General features: G+C 48.5%; 1 pseudogene; it reads left to right on the forward strand.

Annotated features, from left to right (window-relative positions):
* The first annotated feature begins 5,952 nt into the window (after positions 1-5,952).
* Positions 5,953-9,345, forward strand: LOC134601637 (uncharacterized; annotated as a pseudogene).
* Positions 9,346-11,367: the final 2,022 nt, after the last annotated feature.

Below are 11,367 nucleotides of genomic sequence, written 5' to 3' on the forward strand. Positions count from 1 at the left end.
CCTAGAGAGTGGTGACAGAGTGTGTGGGGGAAATGACATAGTGTGAGGGGTGGTGACAGTGTGAGAGGGTTACATTAGTAAAGGAATGTGACAGAGTGAGAGGGGTTGACAGAGTGAGAGGGAGGGTGACATAGTGAAGGTGGGTAACAGAGTAAGAGGGGGGTGTCAGAGTAAGAGGGTGGGTGACAGAATAAGAGGGTGGGTGACTTAGTGTGAGGGGGTGAAAGTGTGAGGTGGGGTGACAGTGTGTGGGGAGCGACAGGGTGAGGTGACAGAGTACGGGTGGGTGACAGTGTGGGGGGGTCACAGGGTGGGTGACAGAGTAAGAGGGGGTGACAGGAGGGTGACCTAGTGTGTGAGGGGGGAGACCTAGTGTGAGAGGGAGGGTGACATTGTGTAGGGGGGTGACAGTGGGAAGGGGTGGCATAATGTGAGAGGTGAGAGACCTAGTGTGTGAGGGAGACCTACTGTGAGAGGGGGGAGACCTAGTCTGAGAGGGAGGGTGACATTGTGTAGGGGGTAACAGAGTAAGAGGGGGTGACATTAGTGTGAGAGGGGGGGTGACAGAGTGAAAGGGGGGGTGACAGAATGTGAGGTGGGGTGACATAGTGTTAAGGGCTGACAGTGTGAGGTGGGGTGACTGTGTGGTGGGGTGACAGTGTGTGGTGGGGTGACATAATGTGAGGTGGGGTGACATAATGTGAGGTGGGGTGACTTGGGGAGAGGGGGTGACAGTGTTAGGGGCTGACAATTTGAGGTGGAGTGACATGGTGAGAGGGGATGACATAGTGTTAGGGGCTGACAATGTGAGGTGGGGTGACAGGCTGAGAGGGGGTGACATATTGTTTGGGGAGTGGCAGGGTGAGGTGACAGAGTAAAGGGGGTGATATAGTGTGGGGGGTCACAGGGTGGGTGACAGAGTAAGAGGTGGGGTGACAGGGTGAGGGGGGTGACAGGGAGGTAACAGGGTGAGGGGGTGACAAGGTAAGAGGGGGTGAGAGGGAGGTGACAGGTGGGGTGGCATGGTGAGAATGGGTGAGGCAGGTGACAGGTGGGGTGGCAGGGTGAGAGGGTGTGACAGGTGGGGTGACAGATGGGTTTGCTGGGTGATAGGTGGGGTGGCAGGGTGAGGGGTGACAGGGTGAGGGAGGCGACAGGGTGAGGGGGTGGCAGGTGGGGTGGTTGCAGGGTGAGGGGGGTGACAAGTGGAGTGGTAGAGTGAGGTGGGGTGACAGGATGAGGTGACAGCGTAAGGGGGGTGACAGTGGGGGGGTCACAGGGTGGGTGACAGAGTAAGAGGGGGTGACATGGTGAGAGGAGGTGACAGTGGGGTGGCATGGTGAGAGGGGGTGACAGGGGGTGGCAGGGTGAGGGGGTGACAAAGTGAGGGGGTGGCAGGGTGAAGGGGTGACAAAGTGAGGGGGTGACAGGTGGGGTGGCAGGGTGAGAGAGGAGTGACAGGTGGGTGGCAGGGGGAGGGAGGTGACAGTGTGAGGTGGTGTGACTGGGTTAGGAGGGTGGCAGGTAGGGTGGCTGGGTGGGGAGAGTGACAGGTGGGGTGGCTGAGTGAGGGGGTGACAGGTGGGGTGGCTGGGTGACAGATGGGGTGACTGGGTGAGGGGGTGGCAGATGTTGCAACAGGGTGAGGGGGGTGGCAGGGTGGCAGATGGGGTGACAGGGTGAGGGGGTGATAGGTGAGGTGGCTGAGTGAGGGGGGTGACAGGGTTACAGATGGGGTGACTGGGTGAGGGGGTCGCAGATGGGGTGACAGGGTGAGGGGGTGGCAGATGGGGTGACAGGTGGGGTGGTTGCAGGGTGAGTGGTGTGACAGGGTGAGGGGGGGTGACAGGTGGGGTGGTAGGGTGAGGGGGGTGACAGGGTGAGGTGACAGCGTAAGGGGGGTGACAGTGGGGGGGTCACAGGGTGGGTGACAGAGTAAGAGGGGGTGACATGGTGAGAGGAGGTAACAGGGGTTTGGCATGGTGAGAGGGGGTGACAGGGGGGTGGCAGGGTGAGGGGGTGACAAAGTGAGGGGGTGACAGGTGGGGTGGCAGTGTGAGGGGGTGACAAAGTGAGGGGGTGACAGGTGGGTGGCAGGGGGAGGGAGTTAACAGTGTGAGGTGGTGTGACTGGTTTAGGAGGGTGACAGGTGGGGTGGCTGGGTGGGGAGAGTGACAAGTGGGGTGACAGGTGGGGTGGCTGAGTGAGGGGGGGTGACAGGTGGGGTGGCTGGGTGACAGATGGGGTGACTGGGTGAGGGATGTGGCAGATGGGGCGACAGGGTGAAGGGGTGGCAGATGGGGTGACAGGGTGAGAGGGTGATGGGGGGGTGACAGGTGGGGTGGCTGGGTTACAGATGGGGTGACTGGGTGAGGGGGTGGCAGATGGGGTGACAGGGTGAGGGGGGTGACAGGTGGGGTGGCAGGGTGACAGATGGGGTGACTGGGTGAGGGGGTGGCAGATGGGGTGACAGGGTGAGGGGGTGACAGGTGGGGTGGCAGGGTGACAGATGGGGTGACTGGGTGAGGGTGGTGGCAGGGTGGCAAATGGGGTGACAGGGTGAGGGGGTGACAGGTGGGGTGGCAGATGGGGTGGCATGGTGACAGATGGGGTGACTGGGTGAGGGGGTGGCAGGGTGGGGTGACAGGGTGAGGGGGTGGCAGATGGGGTGACAGGGTGACAGATGGGGTGGCAGGGTGACAAATGGGGTGACTGGTGGGGTGGCAGGGTGACAGATGGGGTGACTGGGTGAGGGGGTGGCAGATGGGGTGACAGGGTGACAGATGGGGTGACAGGGTGGCAGATGGGGTGACAGGGTGAGCGGTGGCAGATGGGGTGACAGGATGACAGGTGGAGTGGCAGGGTGAGGGGGTGGCAGGGTGGCAGATGGGGTGACAGGATGAGGGGGGCGACAGATAGGGTGACAGGTGGGGAGGCATGGTGACAGATGGGGTGACTGGGTGAGGGGTGGCAGGGTGAGGGGGTGACAGATGGGGTGACTGGGTGAGGGGGGTGACAGGTGGGGTGACAGGGTGAGGGGGTGGCAGATGGGGTGACTGGGTGAGGGGGGTGACAGGTGGGGTGACAGGGTGAGGGGGTGGCAGATGGGGTGACAGGGTGGGTGGCAGGGTGACAGGTGGGCTGGCAGGTACCTTTTTCCCTGGTGGTCCAGTGGTGTCAGACTCCCTGGTGGTCCAGTGGTGGCAGTCAAACTCCCTGGTGGTCCAGTGGGCTCTGCGATCTGCAGCTCTGCCGGATGCAGAGCTGCAGACCACATGGTGAAGTGTCTCGCGATCTTCAGTCAGAGCGTTGCCGTGGTAACCCGCGGCAACGCTCTGATTGGCTAGAGATCGCGAGACACTTCAGTCTGCAGCTCACACCCGGCGGAGCTGCAGACTGAAGGCTGGCTCTCCCGGTCAGACTGACAGGAGGGGCCTCGCACCCGGCGGCATACAGGGGAAGCCACCGGGCCCCCTCCTGTGTCGGGTCCTCAAGGACCCGACATGTCAGTCTGCCCTATGGCGGTTTAGGCGGCCGCGAGGCCCCACACAGCGCGAGGCCTTAGGCAGCCGCCTAAACCGCCTAATTAGAGAGCCGCCTCTGCCTACATTGTACTGTGATATGATTTTTTTTGTAACCCTCAGGGGTTCATTTTATTTTATTAATTAATTTATATATTAAAATGATATATTTAGCTAGCTGGGGTGGGTGGAAGTTAGTGGGGAATTGGGGAATTTGGTGTTAGGCTAGCTAGGGGTTAAGGTTAAAAAAAACTTTTTAAAAGTTAAAAAAAATCTCACCCCCTTTACCCAGTCCTAATAAAAATTAACCCCTTCCCTGCCAGTTGATCACAACTTACAGTGATCAAAATACAGATCACAGTATTATACTATGATCCGATTTTTTTCTTAACCCCTTAGGGTTAACTTTTATTTATTTGTTTAACCCTCAGGGGTTCAATTTATTTGATTAATTAATTTAAATATTTTAAAATGATATATTTTGCTAGCGGGGTTGGGTGGGAGTGGGGAAATTGGGGAATTTACTGTTAGTGCTGCTTACTGCTAGTTAGGGGATAACGGTAAAAAAAAAAAGTTTACTGTATAAAAATGTAAAATCTGTTAAAAAGTTTTAGGAAAGTTTAGGAAAGTTTAGAAAATTTAATAAGCCAAAAAAGTTTAAAAACGAGTTTTAAAAAGTAGAAAAAGTAGAAAGTTACAACTACACCTGGAACAATCTAGAGAAAAAATGATCCCACGCTAAGGTTCAAAATATGCCTTTTTAATTACCCCACGGTGTATTCTCTAATATAATAATAAACTACTCCAAAATGGAACATGGACACAGCGTAAAACTTCAAAGTTAGAAAAAAACTGGAATGATTGTGTCTCAAATGTGCCCCTTCCATGTCCACATATACCTGGTAAAGGTACATATGGGGCTATTGCTGTACTCAGACGACATAGCTGAGAAACAGATGAAGTATTATACAGTTGTAGAATGCATAAGGTTTGCAAAATATACTGTGCAAACTCACTTTGTGTGTCAATAAGGCAGAAAAAAGGCTTATTACCACTACATTTGGTACAAGCTAGCGGAAAAATGATCCCACGCTATGGATCAAAATATGCCATTTGAAATACCCTGGGATGTCTTCTTTAAGAAATTGTATGCCTGGGGGGCGGAGCCTAGCTTCCAGGCTGAGCAGACGTGCAGAACCCAAGCTCCTGACCAAAACAGCTATTTTTTGGGAAAACCCCCCAGAAATCAGGCACATCCACTGTCTGGATGATAATAAGCAAGGAAGGGGATACCTGCGGGAACCCTTTGACACCCGAAGCATGCCTGACACTAGCCGGGAACCCTAAAAATCTGCTGAGGCCTACCAGGGATCGAAGCGGGGAGAGGCGGCCGCTCTCCTCGCTAGGGAACAAGCTCACAGACCCCTCAAATCTCCTAACTCCCACCCCACCCCCCCCCTTTGGACCCGTGGGGGATGTACCGGTCCGCACAGGGCACTGGAACAAACACCATAAAGCCAGAACCACGACGCTGAACCGGCAAACCTTGGTGAGCCACCCTCAAGATGGCCGCCACAGTGCAACCCCAGCATGATCCAGCAAGCCAGACGGATCAGAGCTGGAGGGAGGCCTTTGAAGCCCGGTTTGACGCTATCTGCCAAGCCTTCTGGGACCGCATTGCTAAGCGTGGACCTCTGCCTACCCCTCCCAAGATGGAACCTACCTGCAGAGTAGCAGCGGATACCTGTCCCTCTTCTGGGCCGGGAGTCCAACTGGAGAAATCTCCAGGCCGCAGTCCGACCACCCGCAGGGAAGACCGCAAGCCAGAAACCCCAGGGACCAGCGATCCTGCCTCACGATGGAGGAGGATCCACGGACAGACTCACTTTGTGTGTCAAAAAGGCAGAACAAAAATGCTAATTACCCCTACACTTGGTACAAGCTAGCATAAAAATTATCCCACGCTAAGGCTCAAAATATACCTTTTGAAATACCCTGGGATGTCTTCTTTAAGAAATGGTATGCCTTTATGGTGTAGTTATAATATGTAGCCTGCTCAAGTGCTCCAAAGTGGGACAAGGACACATCAAAACCCTTCATGAAAATTCACACTTAAAAACCCGAACTTGTCATGTCTCATTTACAGCACTGTAACTTCACAAAATAGGGTCTAGGACTAGGTCATAAATTGGGCATATTGGTTTACTCAGAAGATGTAACTGAGCATAATTTTGGGATTCTATGCAGGAATAGCACACACCAGCTTTCCGAAATACACAAAACCTTGTTATATATGCCAAAATAAAGAAAAAACACAATTTTACTCCAATATTTAGCAGAGATTGGCGATGAAATGGCTAAAAAGTAAAAAGTGTCAAACTAATAATGTTAGTTGTGTATAATGTTCACAACTTGACAAGTTTAATACATGATGACCTTTATGAAGGATGACCTTTATGCAAGGTACAAGGATTTCTCCAGCACTGGGATCAATCCATCGGGTGAGCATGCCAAAAGTGCCAAAAGTGCAGAACCTCTCGAGATTGCACAACTCTCTGAATCCAGATCACAATATGAAAGTTCAAGGGATAGTCTCCCAGCGTATGACAGCAATGGAGACTTTGAAAAAGATCAGCTGTTCATTATGCTCAGAGAGTCATTAATAGGCGCAATAAAACATTGCACATTGATAACCAAAAATGGATCAGTCCCACCACCCACCACTGATAATGGGGTGAATACCATGGAACTCACCTATAGTAGACAAGAAGTGGAAAGCAAGAGATCCTTGGAGCGGAAAGACACACACAGGAGGTGCCTTTTCATAAAGAGCCATCTGTATTTAAAGAATCTTCTAAGTCCTATGTTGCCAGGAGCCCATCTAGGATTCCACAAAAGGGTTTTGAATGTCTACATGAGGTTTATACAATACCCCTATCTCTCTCTGCCCCTCCTTCTCCTGGTGTACTTCTTGCACGTGTGTATAGCACTGAGGTTGGAGGATCTGGAGTTCAAGACATGAGAAACCAATGCCAAGGACTGATCTACTTGGATCAGTAGATAGCAGAAGCATAGCCTCTCCACCTGTACTTTCTGGATCACCATCAAGAACCATAATTTTCAATTGCCTGAAAAAAATATTTAGTACACATTCTAGTTAAACCCTCAAGATCATTTTCACTTCCACCGACTCCATCCGAGATTTCTAAACATCGGATGGTAAACTGGATATCACCTTCAAGTATGAATTATGGAAGTTCATCAACTAGTGAGAAGGCTTCGTACAGTTCAGATAGCTTCCAGCCCAACCAGAAAAGAGAGCCTTTCTCCAAGCCTTAATCCAAGTCTTCTAAGGCCCATGTGAGCTTCATTAACGAGTTGGTTGTACCTGGATCTCATTCTCAAGGAAGGTTTACAGGCTGATCAAACACGCCTATTGGGTGGGTAGACCTCCTTCCTTTAGAAGAAAGACTCTTGAATTCTGCACCTCCTTTCAGATATAATGAAGAAAGATCTGGTGAATATTTCATAACCAGCTCCAAGACCAGATGCCACATTGTTAAGTCCTCATTATCAAGACCTCAAACACTGTCTGATCAGTATGATGTCATACCATCTGATGATCCCCACTCTTTATCTAAAGTGGCAAAGGTTAGTTACTACTGGGGGTCACAACCTCTTGGAACTAGAGATGAAAGACTAGTAGATGGTTGTGGGGTACCTTTTCCACCCAGATCTCAGATCTACAGTAGTAACCAAATAGATTACAAAAAGGGCAAAATAATCCAAACGAAAGAATTATAATAGAAGAGTACCGTGCAGAGTTATTGCTTACCCCATCCTTTAGGAGACCCCAAAACCAGACACCAAGGTATTCTGAGAGGTCATTACTTGCTCCTGGAGCATTATGTTCTGGATGAGGTTTTGGGCATAGATGTGCACCCAGACACCTGTCAAAATTGGTCTCTGCCAGCTATTCCCATCTACCTCCTCTGCTTTCTTTCTCAGGCCGACCCGGTGCTCATGCACCCACTGGAAAGAGGATGTCTCTGAGTGTTCTGCAACTTCTACAACTTATTGGGAGAGAGCCCTTCATCAACCTTGACTATCCAACAATAGCATTAATGTTCTTCTGTCAAAGGTCTGTGGTCAGGATAAACTGCTGGTCAGCATTGAAGAGGAAACCATTCATCTTCGAGCAGAGAAGGAAAACCTAGAGGATACCCTTCACACGATGCACCACGACCTTGATGCATTCCAGAGTTAAAATCATGTTATAGAAAATATTTGGTACCAACAGAGGCTGCTGCTGAATGATCTTGTATACAGTGGCGTACACACAATCCATGGGGCCCGGGTGCGAAAATGATCAATGGGCCCTCCTTCCCCCCTGACAGACACACACACAGACACATACATACAGACACACATACATACAGACATACATACATACAGAGAAACATACATACAGAGACACATACATACACACAGAGACATATACATACACAGACACATACATAGAGACGGACACACACACACAGACAGATACATACAGACAGACACATACATACAGACACACATACATACAGAGACATATACATACACACAGACAGACACATCCACACACATACATACAGAAAAACACACACATACATACAAACAGACAGGCACACATACAGACAGACAGACACATACATAAAGACAGACAGACAGACACACACACATACAGACACTTACACACATACATACAGAGACACAGACATAAATACATACAGAGACACACACATACACACACACATACAGACACATACACATATATAGATACATACATACAGACACATACACACACAGACAGACGCAGACAGACAGATACACACACAGACAGACACATGCACACATACACATACAGACAGGCAGACACACAGACACATACATACATATATACAGAGACACACACACAGAGACACACATACACAGACAGACACAGACAGACACATACACACATACACAAACAGACACACAAACACATACACACATATACAAAATGTTTAAGTCACCCTCCTGTTTCCTACCGTTTAGGTGCAGGAGGGTGACTTTCCCTGTGGTCCAGTGGTGGCTCAGGCTGGTGGGAGTTAGAGTTCCCACTCTGACTCCTTCTCCTTCATCCCGCGCGGCCTCTCTGAGAGCTGGGAGGAGTGACGGGCAGTCACTTCCTCCCAGCTGTGATGTCATCAAAAGGGGCCCGGTCGCGCTGTTAAAGCGCCGCAGCACTGACCGGGGCCCCCTGGAAATTCATCTCCATCGGGTGGCCCCAACAGCATGGGCCACCCAAGCCCCTTGAACGTGCGGCCCCGGGCAGTTTGCCGTGCGGGCCGGGGCCGCAACACATGGTGGCGGGAACCCCGTTGGCGGGAACCCCTGCGACCGCGGTATGTACTCCACTGCTTGTATATGTGAGTGCAAGATTCTGTGACCTTTTCCTGGAACAAGAGTGAACATGGGAGGAATATCAGATTCTTGAAAGGGACTTGCAAGCATTGAGAGGGACTTTGGAACGTGTCAGTCAAATGGGGCATCCACGGGAGCCAGCTGCAGCCCAGTGTTATCTTTGAATTATCAATGCCATTTTTTTTGCCTGCGATATAATAACAGCAGCTTCCACGTAATCCTTGAGTCAACACGACATCCCGCAGTAATAATGACTTTGTCCATACTTGGAGAACCCCAGCCTGCCTATCAAAGAAGCTTCCTTCTTCATTCTGGTCAGAATCCTCTAAGCCATAGAGAAGGAAATGTAGCCATTGCTAGCCCTGGAATAGATTGACAGAGCAGAGGGTACAGTGACCAGCAGCAGAATAAAAAAGACCAGTTCAATGAACAACAGACTGATTCGTAACTCAAGGGCAATGAATGACAACATCGAGCATCGACTGCTGAGAGAGATACTGTAAAACCCAATAAGGATGCAGTAGACTATAATCTGATTCCATCCTCTTGCCCAGTGTCCATCCCCAAAGGTCACAAGATCATCAAAGAAGTAAAATATTCACCTCCCAGTTGGCACTGTTAGGAAGCAGAGGATGAATGCAGAAGAACAGCTGGAACGAATGCAGAAAGAGATTCATGAAAAAACAAATCTTGGCATTTCTACTTAGAGGCAGAACTCTCAGAGAGTGATACAGCTACAATTGGTGGACGGTTGAGGACCTCATCATTTGATTCACTCTCAGTTGTAACAAATTCTCAAATAGACAAAGCCTCTTTGGAACAGAGAAAACATGCATTGGTCAGGGTTAGTGCTTCCTTTTATCCAAGCACCACATCTACTCCACAAGCTGTAAAATTAGGAAGTGTAAAATCCAAAGAAGCTCCCCCTAACACACCACAGGACAGCAGACCCTCGGTCCAATGCAATATGGATGAACAAACATATAGTGTGGTGATGGAACCCAAGCACAAAGCATTACTTCTATGACTAGCTTTTTTTTTTATATATATAAATCTTTATTTTCATTTTTAAAAAAAAAATCATTCAAGTACAAATACAGCTTTCAGCTATGAATTTTAAATACACAGTACACAAAGTTACTTTACAATAAAATAATAATTATTAGTAACAGTGGGACCGTGCTTCTAATAGACATCTATCGATGTTCTGCTGTATCTACAATCATATCTACAATCATACAAACAAACATACCATACATTACATCTTATCCAAACATCCCAAGTTCTCTACTACCTACGGGAAGCCATCTAAATGGGGGGGGGGGTTGAGTTTATTGAGTTTTATGATTTATAAATCTAACGCAAGGGACCCAGACTTCATTATATTTTTCTCTAGATATCTTGTTTAGGGCTATCCCAGCTTCCATGCTGCGTTGATAATCAATCTGTGTACATATATCCTGCCAGTTTAACGCACCCATATTCCTCCACTTTCTGGCCATTACTATTTTTATTGCCATACAGATATGAATCATAAGAATTTTTAGTTTTATGTTGCCTTTGGGTAAATCTAAATGAAACAGAAACATTTGAGGCGTGATCACAGTCCGAACCTCAAATATAAAATCTACCAATTCCGCTAGGGTTAATTTCATAGGTTTCAACTCCTCACAGTCCCACCAGATGTGGGAGAATGAACCTAACTCCCTACCGCATCTCCAACAATCTGGTAGGAGTGTGGGTTGAAATCTATGAAGGCGAGTAGGGACCAAGTACCAGCGATATACTAGTTTGAAGTACACTTCCTGTATATTCACCCCATGTATATATCTTTTTACTGCTTGTAAACCCAACAGCCAGTCCTCAACCGAGGATGAAAAATGAAGTTCTTGCTCCCATTTATTCATTGCTGGCGCTTTGTCTATTTGCCTATAACTTCTTACGAAATGATTATATCTGGAAGCAATTTTTTTTTTGTGATGAAATTCTACAAACTGGTCAATTATAGAAGTTTCCGAAAAATCTTTTCCCATGGTGAAGGATTTTATTCTTAAATAGTTAAAGATTTCCTTCAAAGGGAGATTATATTTGGATTGTAATATTGGAAATGGCAACATTTTTTTATTATTTAAAAGTTCCGCTATTCTTACTAGTCCACAATTTTCCCATTCTTGGATATTTATATCCTTTATATAAAGTTTTAGGCTTGTTAATGGGGCATATAATGATAAGTGTTTTATTCCGTATTTCTTTTTCAGATGCTTAACGATGTATATCATTGTATTATTCATCGGATTGCTAGATCTTATATTCTTTAGGAATTCACTATCGCCCCACCAGAGCGATAGGGGTTCCATATCACCGAGATCTGATTTTTCAATATCTATCCAGTTTGGTC

Source organism: Pelobates fuscus, chromosome 3, assembly GCF_036172605.1.
Source record: "Pelobates fuscus isolate aPelFus1 chromosome 3, aPelFus1.pri, whole genome shotgun sequence".
In the NCBI taxonomy this organism is placed as follows: Eukaryota; Metazoa; Chordata; class Amphibia; order Anura; family Pelobatidae; genus Pelobates; species Pelobates fuscus.